Here is a 12,545-nt window from a genome sequence, read left to right on the forward strand (position 1 = left end):
CTCTCGTCTTGGACATTCGATTCCCCAAACCACTTCCTTTGCTATTCGGAATTTTCAGCTTCCAGTTAATGATAGAACCAACATATCACAATGTCCCACTTGTCCCTTAGCTAAGTCTCACGCCTTACCTCATCCCCCCCCTCTTCTTGCTCACTTAAACCTTTTCAACTTGTTTTTCTTGATAATTGGGGACCGGCTCCTGTGCCCTCCTCTAATGGTTCTCGGTTCTACTTATCTATAGTGGATGATTATTCAAAATATATATGGCTTTTTCCACTTCAATCAAAGTCCAATGGGGCGGCGAGTTTAGACCGTTCAATAAATTTTTTCAATCTAACAGAATTATACACCATGTGACGTGTCCCTATTCTCATACCTAAAATGGCACAGTAGAAAGACGGCATCGTCACATTGTGGAGACAGGACTTTCTCTCACGGCCCATGCCTCAGTTCCACAGAAATATTAGGCCAATCCCTTTTTAACAACAGTCTTTTTAATAAACCGAATGCGTACTCCAATTCTAAAAAATAAGTCCCCTTATCAACTCCTTTTTCTTCACCTACCAGATTACAAATTTCTACAAATTTTTGGGTGTCAACGTTGGCCCAACTTGCGTCCCTTTAATCGCCATAAAATTGATCTTAGCTCTAAACCGTGTGTTTTTATGGATTACAGCCTTGATCATAAAGGGTATCTTTGTCTTCATGTTCCCACGGGCAAAATATACGTTTCGCGTGATGTCCAATTTAATGAATATGTCTTCCCTTTTAACAACAACCCACACACAGACTCGCCCTCCATAAACGTTCCCTCTCGTCCGTTTAATCTTATCCCTATCATCCTAGCCTCACCCTGGCCCACAAATGAGCCATCTCCACAGCCCACTAAAATTTCTTCCCCTACATCCACCCATTCCTCACCTATACACAACTTGACCCATATAAATAACCCATCTATTTAGCCCACTCACAACTTACACCCTGCACCTACTCAGCCTTTACCTATAAGCCCATCTCAGTCCTCTTCACCTAGTTCATCGTCCTCGATAGTTTCTTCCCCTAAGCTGCATACTGTACCTCCCACCAACTCAATCCAACAATCCTCCACTTCTTCCAACCATCCAATGGTCACCAGGTACCGAAATCAAATTTTTAGTCCCCTTCAAAGAATCGATGGCACCATATCTTAGCCAAAGTCCACTCCCTCTGCTCACCTCAGCATCTTCTCCTCTTCCCAAATTCCAAAAGAACCCACATCCTTCACTGAGGCCTCAAGATACCACGAAAGGAGATTTGTCATGGCATCTGAATTTGATGCTCTCCTCAATCACACCTAGGATTTAGTTCCATCCTCCTCCAATATCAACATTCTTGGATCTAAATGGGTTCTTAAAACCAAACGGCACGCCAATGGGACTCTTGAGCGACGAAAGGGTTGCTTAGTTGCTAAAGGTTTCCACCAGCAGGTCGGGATTGACTTCATGGAGACCTACAGCGCCGTTGTAAAACCGGTGACCATTCAGCTTCTCCTGTCCATTGCGGTTTCCTCTTCTTGGCCGTTACGTTAGTTGGACATTCAAAACGCCTTCTTGCATGGTAATCTAGAAGAGGATGTCTTCATGCATCAGCCACCAGGGTTCGTAAATCCAAATTTTTCATCTCACATCTACAAGCTTTGTAAGTCCATTTATGGCCTCAAACAAGGCCTTAGGGCTTGGTTTTCTAAATTGAGTAATAAATTATCATCTGTTGGGTTTTATGCTTCAAAATATGATCCTTATTTGTTCATATTTCAAAAATCCACTAACTCGGTTTTTATGTTAATATATGTGGATGATATAATCATGACTGGCTCTAATGACATGCTCATTTCTCAAATCCTTGTATCTTTGCGTGCATCATTTCTAGTTAAGGACTTAGGATGTCTGCATTACTTCTTGGGTATTGAGGTCCTTAGAAATACTCAAGGCTTGTTTCTGTCTCAAAATAAATATATTACTGACTTACTTAAATGTACAAATATGCATAACTCAAAGTCACTTTCCACTCCCATGAGAACGATGACAAAACTCACAACCTTAGAAGGCTCCTCATTTGAGGATCCTCAACTTTACTGCAACATTGTAGGCAGTTTACAGTACCTATCATTCACGAGACCTAATATCTCTTTTGCTGTAAATAAGGCCTGTCAATACATGCACTCCCCTAGAATTCCTCATTGGCAAGTAGTTAAACGAATCCTTCGTTATTTGCATTTTACCTCTAATTTTGGTTTAAATTTTTCTGCCTCATCTTCTTTTAGTCTGTCTGCCTTCTCGGATGCTAATTGGGCTGTTGCCCTGACGACCGCAAGTCCACTGGTGGCTTCTGTGTGTTTTTTGGTTCTCACATGCTATCTTGGGGTTCTGAGAAGCAACCCACAATTGCTAGATCATCTACCAACACCACTTGTGAATTACTTTGGCTCCAGTCCTTACTTGGTGAGCTGGGGATTTTCTTGTCCAACCCCCCAACACTATGGTGCGACAATCTTAATGCAAACTACTTGTCCATGAATCTGGTTCTTCACTCTCGAACAAAGCATGTCGAACTTGACTATCACTTTGTTCGAGAACGGGCTTCAGCCAAAGCTCTCAAAGTATCCTTTATCTCAAGTAAGGATCAACTTGCAAACAGTTTTACAAAGCCTCTCTCTGCTGCCCATTTCAACTTCCTTCGATCAAGCCTCACCATTTCTTTGGTGCTGCTTGACTCGCGGGGGGCTATTAAGGTAGCTAATTCTTATGCAACAAAATCTGCAACAAAGAACACACATGCTACAGCAAACGACACTAATGAGCACGATAGCACTACAAGGCAGCACTCCCACTTTGCAACAAATGAACACCCAAGCACCATGACACTTGTCTCCTTTCCAGATTAATCTACTACAATCATTTTGAGTAAATGTACACCATAGGATCAAATTGTAATAAGATTATACTCTTTACTACACTTGTATAAATATAGGTGGAAATGTGATGTAAAAGAGTGTGAAAGAATTTTGAATACAATGAAAAGAGGCTCTACCTCACAGAGGTCTTTCTTCTAACACTTAGTGTCTTTATTTCTTGGCTCACACCATAAATTCATTAGTTAATATTTTTGTTTGCTAAAGATCAGTGCATTTGGAACTCATGAGTTATGGATCGAGAGGGATTGAGGGGCACACTTCTGGCTCTAATTTGGGTGCATTCGCCTTTTCTAGCTGATAATTAGCTAATGCTGTAGCCTAGCTTGTCTACTCGGGTTGACTAGGGCACTAAACCCTCGTTCATTAATCTTATGGTTTTTTTTTCTTTTTATTTATTTATTTAGAGATTTGGATAGAGGGATCGAACCCAAGACCTCTTTTATGGAGGTTGCTCATGCCATCTAAACCATATGCTATTCACATTAATATTACATTTTAGTTGAAAACAAATTCACATATTTTATTAAAAATTGTCAGCCATACTCATATGGAAAAAGAGAACCCAACCCATATGTAAATCCAATGACTTCGGCAATACCTGGAAATAATTGTATGATAGAAAAATTTATAAGTCAATGAGCTCTTTAGAATATTTCGGTCAAAACAAAAGAGATGTTTTTTTTTTTTTTTCTCTAAATGTGTTTAAAATTTGAAGGGAATATTGAAAATCTTCCAATTTCTTTTCTTAAGCGCATCAGTCACTTAAAAATGAGTTTTTATCGTTACTGTTTCCAAGAAATTGTTTTCCAAATCAAGTTAAATACTTCGAAGCACCTTTCCATACTCCACCCCCAAACACATCCCTGCACCCCTACCCTCACATGGGGGTGGTTTGCATCCCAAACTTTGGCATGATCCCCTGGGATAGGTGCCTCCATCCGATTGCAATGAGGGGGATTTGCCCCCTCTGCCACTTCATCCAATATTGCATATTTTTTTTATAAAAGAATTCAACAAAATCGTACAAAGCATACAAACCTTACAAATCCAAACAAAAACTAAAATAAACTTATTGATCAAAGCAAACAAGCTTACAGATAAAAAAAATCTCACAAATTCAATAAAACATAGAACAAAATTTACAAAATTACAGATCATATCAAAGAAATATTTAACAAAACCTAGTAATCTCATAGATGATTGGTTGATGCTGGACAGAATAGTGATTATTTTGCAGGCTAGTTTCATCAGATAATTTACAAGGAAGAACACAAAAGAATCGTCCAAAAACATAAAGAAACACCTCTAATGCTCAATTCAAAATTATCAAATAAAAAATGTTGAAAATCATCCTACAAGCTTGGTTGTATAGCTGAAAATATTCCTTATCAAAATTTTACCAAAAATAGCAAAATCTCAATAATCATGCCAAAATTAAATACATAATAAAATAAGTAATCTACAAAAAATCTGGCCCAAATTGGATTCAGAATGATTTCCTAAATGATAAGTGAAATATTACCAAGAAAGGAAAAAAAAAAAAAACTAAAAATGGGGATTCGGAAGGGAAAACAGTGGATTTTGACCTCTACTACCATGTTAAGAGATAAATTGGTAAAATGATTTCCTTATACTTTTCATTGATTTCATACACGTATATATAAACTTGAGTATATGTGGAAAGAAAAATTAATTTGCTGTACAAAGATTGTGTAATGGTTAACTAGCTATATGTATGTGAGTGCTAAAATAGTGGGATCTTGGGTTAACTAGCTAAATGTATGTGAGTGCTGAAATAGTGGGATCTTGATTGATTCGACATTAGAAAAGATGTGTACCAAGCAAAGCTCAGTGGCCATGACATATGTGGTGAAAAGTTTTCCGAATTGAGGTCATATGTGTGATTTTGATATTCACTACAACAGATGGCACTTTTCCCGGCGATTTATAATCGTTGGGAAAAGTTAAAAAATCTCCGCCAAATACATATACCGGCGATTACAAAATCGCTGCATATTCGCCAGTACTATTCAGCCATTTTCGATATACTGCAGCGGAAACTAAAAAATCGCCTCTAAAACTAAAGGATTTCCCAGCGATTTTTGAATCGCTAGCAAAGTAATTTAAAAACAGAAAGTTATTTGCCAGCGATTACAAAATCGTTGCCAAATCCTTTGCCAGCGATTTTTGAATTGCTGGCAAAGAAATTTAAAAACAGAAAGTCATTTTCTAGCGATTAAAAAATCTCTGCCAAATCTTTTCCCAGCGATTTTTGAATTGCTGGCAAATGACTTTTTGTTTTTAAATTTCTTTGCCAGCGATTTTTTAATCGCTAGGAAATCCTTTACCAGCGATTCCTTATTCGCTGGGAAATGACTTTCGGTTATTAAAGTCTTTTGGCAGCGATTCAAAAATCGCTGGCAAAGACCTTTCAGTTATTAAATTCCTTTGGCAGCGATTCAAAAATCGCTGGCAAAGGATTTCCCAGCGATTAAATGGGCGCCGCCATTAAATACCCTCTGCAATTTTATCAATCTATTCCCTGCAAAAAAATAGCATTTTCCGACGACTTTTAATCGCCGCAAATAGTATTTTAAAAAATAAAAAAAATTATAATACAAGTGAATCTATATAGCTGTCATAGCCTAAAACACACAACATTCTTATCATACAATTAAATCAACCTATGATTCGACATTCACTCCCATGATCTACAATTGGCATGATTCGACAGGAGAAATTGGGGAACATTCAGACAATTGTGTAAAAGGAAAAAATGATATTCACTCGATTCATCTTGTGTAAAATTGACCACATACAACATGAAAATATGACAAAAACCTTAAACGAAACATCAAACAGATCATGGAAACACCTCTTTTCCTTTGCCAGACACATTTAATGGGCACGAGTTTGGCCAAAAGTTGAATACTTCTCATATCCAAAGCCCGCAAATCACTTTTCCTATTTTCCATGTCATATTTATGTCCAACAAGGGTCCCTCCCACATTTTTAATTGTCCTTTTCACCTAATAAGCTTAGGAAGTCAACATGCCTTGTAACCTAGCTGTCTATTAGTACTTTGGTTTATTAATAGCAATCCAAATAAGGAACTAAAGGTGGCTGAAAGAGATTATAAATCTATGGGGGTAAAGACATACTTGTGGCAAGCTATCGACTGTTCTGTTATCACCCATAGTGGCCAATGAGTCCCTAATTTTATTAATTTGATAAAAGTCACAAAAAGAGTAAGCTCAGAACTCCAGAGTGGACATACTATACCAAAATTGGCAAGCAGCAATCAGGAAGATAATACCATTTCAATGTTTTTGTCCCCTGCCTTTATGACAAGTGCACCACAACCAAAACTTTGTTATAAAACTGCAGTGAGGGTACTGTAACAGAACTTATTCAGTGATGAATGCAATCAAGGTTGAAGCTTACCATCATTATTTGGGACATGTCGAAGAGCTTCATCCACCATTTCTTGCACATAGTTCCCTTCTGTAAAACACCAACAAAGTTCTTATTTTCTTCCTAAGTAAGAACAAATGAAACACATCATGCTAGCATTATCTCCCAAGCTAAAACTTGTCACGATCCAACCTACAGCACAGCTAAGGAAAAAGGTAATGAGCACAAATAAAATCTTGATACCATGGGGCTTCCTTACTTACTTCTTCAATGAAACATATTCTAGGAAAGCATTTTTTTACTTAAATAGAAAATCACGTTGGATAAGCCACCAATGACAATCGCTGCTTGTTCAAAGGCAACATCTTGCCCCTATGAAAGTATGCAGCCATTCAAATGCATAAAAAAGTATTAGAAGTAAAATTCAACACAAGAAAAATAACAATAAAAGCGACATTAGATGGGCTAAGAGATTACCTTCACTCTATTCCCCATGTGAGTATTGTTGTAATTCAAACCAAAGAAACAAGTTAGTCTAGTATCTAAAAGTAGGGCATTCAAAACTAATTTTCAGCAATACTTTTTTTTTTTTTTTTTTTTTTTTTATAGGTAGATTTTCAGCAATGCTTTTGACAACATACATCCTATAATGACATAAAATGTGGAGTAAAGGACTTGGAGATGTGTATACCTCCTGTAAAATTCTTCAGCAAGCTCAATGGCAAATGACAGACGAGAGATGTCAGCTTCACGAATCTATGCTTATAGTTGAGACGAGCAAATTAGAATAACATGATACACCAACAAAGAGGCATCAACAACAAGCAGTGGGTTTGAACGACAATTCTGAGCAATTTAGATTGCAACTATCTTTATAAAAGATGGTGAGTCACTCTGACCATCTTTTGTTATTCCATTGAATGAAACTCAGGGTTCTTGTTTCATTGAATTGTAGAGAAATGACGAGTTTGAGGATCCTAAGGAAACACCAGAGGAGATGGCATCAAACTTTACATTTGCCATGTTTGAGACACCTCAAGTTGTGCTTAAAGGGGCTAGGCACATGGTATGTTAGTTTCTTGTCATCAATGTAGCAGTTTCCCTTTATGATACTTGATCATAGGCAAAATATTTTGACTGCCAAATTTCTTTTACTGGTCTAGGCAACTGTGGAAATAAGTTGTACATGAGCCATGCGTTAGGAAACTGCTGCGTAGCAATTTTATGGATCATGCTCTGGTATCAACATGTCCAACACACGATGGCGTTGCGGCAATAGATCCTTTTCATCAATCTTTGCCGGGGTAAAGTGGTTGCGCGAGAAGCCCTTGAGTGCATTTGACGAAGCACAATGGCTCCTTATCCAGAAGGCTGAAGAGGAAAAGCTTCTTCAAGTTACTGTTAACATGTCAGAAGAAGACTTGAATAAGTTGACAAGTGACTTTAATGAGTACTATCTTAGCGATTGTGTTAGTAAATCTGCTCAACTGTGGAATGAGCAGAGAAAGTTCATATTGCAGGATGCACTTATGCCGTTTCTTCTACCTTCGATGGAGAATGTCAACAAGATCTTTGTTGACTAATAGAGTGAAAAAAACAATAAACCTCTCTAATATCTTTGTGTATTATGTGGTGCATTTGGTTGGAAAGGAATGAGCGGTGTTTTAATAACAGGGAATGCAATGTAGATGAAATCTGGGAATTCTTTATATGTTTTTTGTTTAGTTGGTTTTCAGCTATTGTACTTAATGGTGGGGCAGTACATGAGTTGCTAGTTCTCACACCTTGAAGGAAGTTGAAAGACATAATTTTTCCATACTCTGGTTTCTAGTTCTCTTATATGTAAACAGTAGCAAGTTTTAAGACTTGAGGATCTACTAGTTTTCTAAAATTTAACAGAATGCGTATAATCATGGTCATGCTTATCCATGGAAATACTAAAAAGAGCAAAAAAATTGTATTTTAATCATCTTTCTTGGCTTTTCTCTAAGAATTCAAACTACAAAGATGTTAGAGAGTCTAACATAAGAATGCATGGCTCTAATAAAATAAGACATCTGAACTTACCAAAAGGCATAAACATGATACATCCCAAAGTCAAATAAATAATTTGTATGGGTATATATTCACACACTAGACGACGGTATCTTAACTACCTTCCAATCAGTGAAGAATATCTAAGTTCTTACAGTTGCTGGAAGTCCTAGAAGTGAGAATTACGATCATATTTTGGAAACCTTAAATATGAAATTAGTTTTCCGAGCAAAAATTAAGTTGTTAAAGTGAGGAAGTCTATATCGACACCAAAATAAAGCATACATAGACCTTGAGCAGGAGTTTCCCAGTGCCCAACACAAAACCTGCATCAGTGTTGCCAATTCCAGTGGCAAATTGGCCAAATGCTCCAATTTTACAAGTGCAAGAGTCTGTACCCAGCAGGACTTGAATGCAATGAATAGGGTTTAACAACATTGGAACTTTAAGGCACAAAAGTGACATGAATTATTTATTGATTTTGCAATGTATTTGATAAAAGAACTTACCTCTCCAGGCCTAGAGTGACCTTCTTGTGCAAGAGAAATATGATGGCATACACCTTTGTAATCTGGGTTAGCCTGAAAAGTTAGGAAGGAAAATTTAGATATAACCTCTTGAGGATAATGGATTAGCAAAATGGAAAGAGAGCAAATGAGAGAGTAGAGACATACCTTAAAAGTACCAAGATCTTTAATATCATAAAAGTACTTGATGTTTTGCTCCATGCAGAAATCCCTTGGTATATCCACATTACGGTTTGCACGTTCATCACTTGTGAATATGTAATGGTCTGGCATTATTACAATCTTCTCCCGATCCCAAACCTCAAGGGACTATACCATCCCTAGGACTTAAGCTATTAATCTTGGGGAAAAGTATTCTCAAAGTACATTCCCATGATCTACTAGTTTAACAAAGTCATAAAGGTTAAAGGCTCTCAAAACATTCATTCAAACTCAATATTAAAAACAGGAGCAAATCAATATTAAAAAGAGTACAAATAAATATCAATATTCAATAAGCCTACATTTGAAATGACAGCAATATTCATTGGAAGAGGAACCCATGCAGACATTGGGAAACAAGCTGACAATGACATTTCAGACAAAGATGTCTTCCAAATCTCTAATCATATATATATATATGGTGGTATGTATATATATAGCAGTACAACAGTTCCTTGGTCTTGTTGACAAGACCATGCACCTCTTTCACTTTGAATATTCATGCAGGAAAAGAGACAAATACATAGATAATTAATTACAAATAACTAAATAGAAAACTGTTATTGGTGCAGCTAGCAATGGAGAGACATCTCATTCTCAACAATCATACAATATCCCTTTGTTATAAGCTTTTTGGATTTGTAACAGAGAAAAGTGAGAAAAAAAAAAGATTCTATCTATATCTGAAAACCTTGGATCTTTTTTCATGCATCTGGTTTGGAAAAGGTCATAATGAGTACTTAATTGAAATGATATTCATAAAGGAAAAATGGATTGGATGTGTAACATGGGGATGTGGTTGCCCAGAAACTAAGACTTTTTGCTTTACTTATATCTTGTGTTTAGTATTTTTTAAAGGGAATATTGACTGATTAAGAACGATGATTACTCATTCTTTGCCTGCTAATTAAAAAACAATAATAGATGCTGATTGCCTTATTCATCACTTGGTGTGTAAGGAACCTAATTTCTTTGATATAAGCACAATGAAAGGATAAGTGGTCCATAGATATTCTTAATTAAAAACAAGGAATAATACAAACTAGTTTTTTTTTTTTTTTTTTTTTTTTTTCTGTGATGAGATCAGACAAGACAGATAATACAAACCATTACTAAAACATTAATTCAGTACTTGAGGCACATAAATTAAAGAAGATGCACAGGTAATTCATTGGCCTCCTTATACCAATCACTATCAATATTAGGAAGATTAGCTTTAATAAAACACCAGCTGTGAGATGGAGAAAGGAACCATCTTTAATTAATTGGCACAACTTATATTGCATTGATCTTTTTCTTTTGCTCCATAATCAACACAAACTTTTTAACAGGTTGATGATGAGTACCATCACCTCTCTTTTCTTCACCAGCCTATAGTAGTTATATATAATATGATCTCTTTGGTAAATTTAAAATATGATCAGTACTATTCTAAGACCCCATTTCCAATAAGAATCAAGCTGAAAGAAACAGCTGTGAACATTTTATATTGGGGGAAGGATAGGTAGGTTTTAGTTGAGATGGTTTTAATATAATGAAATGGGTAGATTCATGTATATTTCAAGCTTAAGGTGCACAAACATGCATGCAGGCCAAATTATAGCCTCAAAACCAGATTAGAATAAAGAGGGAAACAAAGAAAATGAGAAATTAAGGTGATGATCAAGGATAGCAAACCCATTGACAAAGACATTGACAAAGGTGATGGTAAATTACCAACTGAATCAACAAAGAGTTGTGTCACTAATTAAGAGAAGCAATAGTATAATTACTTTAACATAAGCTGGGTTATTGTTTACTTGCTAACAGGTGGTCAAATATAACATTAGAGAAAGAAATTAATATAACCATTAAAACAAGCAAATTAGTTTCTGCATATATTGATATTTGAGTTTAGAATGCTGAGAAAACAAAAACCAGAATATAAGAGGCGATAGAGATATTATTTGAAATGATTGTAGGAAACATTGAGCTAGAAAGAATTGAAACAGCAAGCTAGCTAACATTACCATGATCAACTAATCAATTTCAAAAAGTTATTCAGTAAGAACATGCAAGCACCTGGCCTGCAAATTTTATTGATCCACTGTCTAGGGTCTCAAAATCCAAAAAAAGATGAACCCATGATATATGCCATCAAAATCAAGAATGATGAAGTTGGAAGTATTCAAGTAGTTTCATGTTTCCCACTAGCTAGGTGTACTATCATTATAAGGACACAGAAGAAATAAATTACTATATTAAATGACAGCTAGTAGTACTCGGTTTACAGGATGATGATCTTGATCCTAGCTACATTTTCAGATCTTACCGTTTGGAATTAATACAAGAGTACTCAAATCTTTTCCCATGTTTTAATGAATGAACTCATGAATTCATGAGACTCTAGGATGATAAGCATCAATAGATAAATAAGTGCACAAAAGAAGATTAAACCTGACAAATGTTCAGGATTTATGGATCAAATAGTATTATTTGAATTCCTTAAAATGTTGCAGATATCATGAAGGTCACTTTGTATGGTTTAGTAAAGATTAAGGCTTAGATTCTTACTCAATGGCATATAATACCAATGCTGCTCTCTAAAACACTAGTAGAGTAAATCACATTAGAAAAACAAAAGATACTATGTATATGGCATGAGTTCTACTAATTATCATAAGCTCCCATATTATGTCGTTGTTCAAATATTGATACGGAATCAAATTCTTCAGAAACATAGTCAAATCAAAGGCATTAAATAAAGATCGTGCTGATCTTCTGTAAACACACGGCTGTAAATGCATATATCATGATTAACCATGCATGCATGCATGCCTTTTTTCTTCCTTCCTTTAAGAATGTTGACATCTTATCTATAAGGTCATGCATCAAAGGTACCGTTGTACTAAAACCTTTTAATCTTCAAAGTTAGCTTATCAACTCAGAAGTTTCGAATGTAGTATCATGCATTTCTTCTAAGTATATTCTGGCAGCTATTAAATATATATATATATATATATAATATTGTCACTAGATCCAATTCCACGCTAGCTCAAGGTTGTAGTAGTTACAGTACAACAGATTGGTTTCCAAGGACTTTGGCAAAGCCAATGAAGTTTCTGTTTTAGAACAAATAGAATTTCACAAGTTATTGGTATTCACATTATATGACAAACATAAGTACTGGCCATAGATTGTGCAAGCTTCAATCTATTAATTCTCCATTAATAGAAAAAGATCCATCCAGAAAACCCTTTAACAACCAGATTATATCTTGATGGTAAAACAAATTCAATCAAATAAAATGGAAATACATACATTTCCATTTAGACAACATCGAACGAGCAGTCATAGACATCCAATGAAAATTTGGAAATCACATCAAAGACCACAATCAATACACGCAATTTCCAATAATTCAAAGTAACAAAGTA

This window comes from Carya illinoinensis, chromosome 10 (assembly GCF_018687715.1).
Source record: "Carya illinoinensis cultivar Pawnee chromosome 10, C.illinoinensisPawnee_v1, whole genome shotgun sequence".
NCBI lineage: Eukaryota > Viridiplantae > Streptophyta > Magnoliopsida > Fagales > Juglandaceae > Carya > Carya illinoinensis.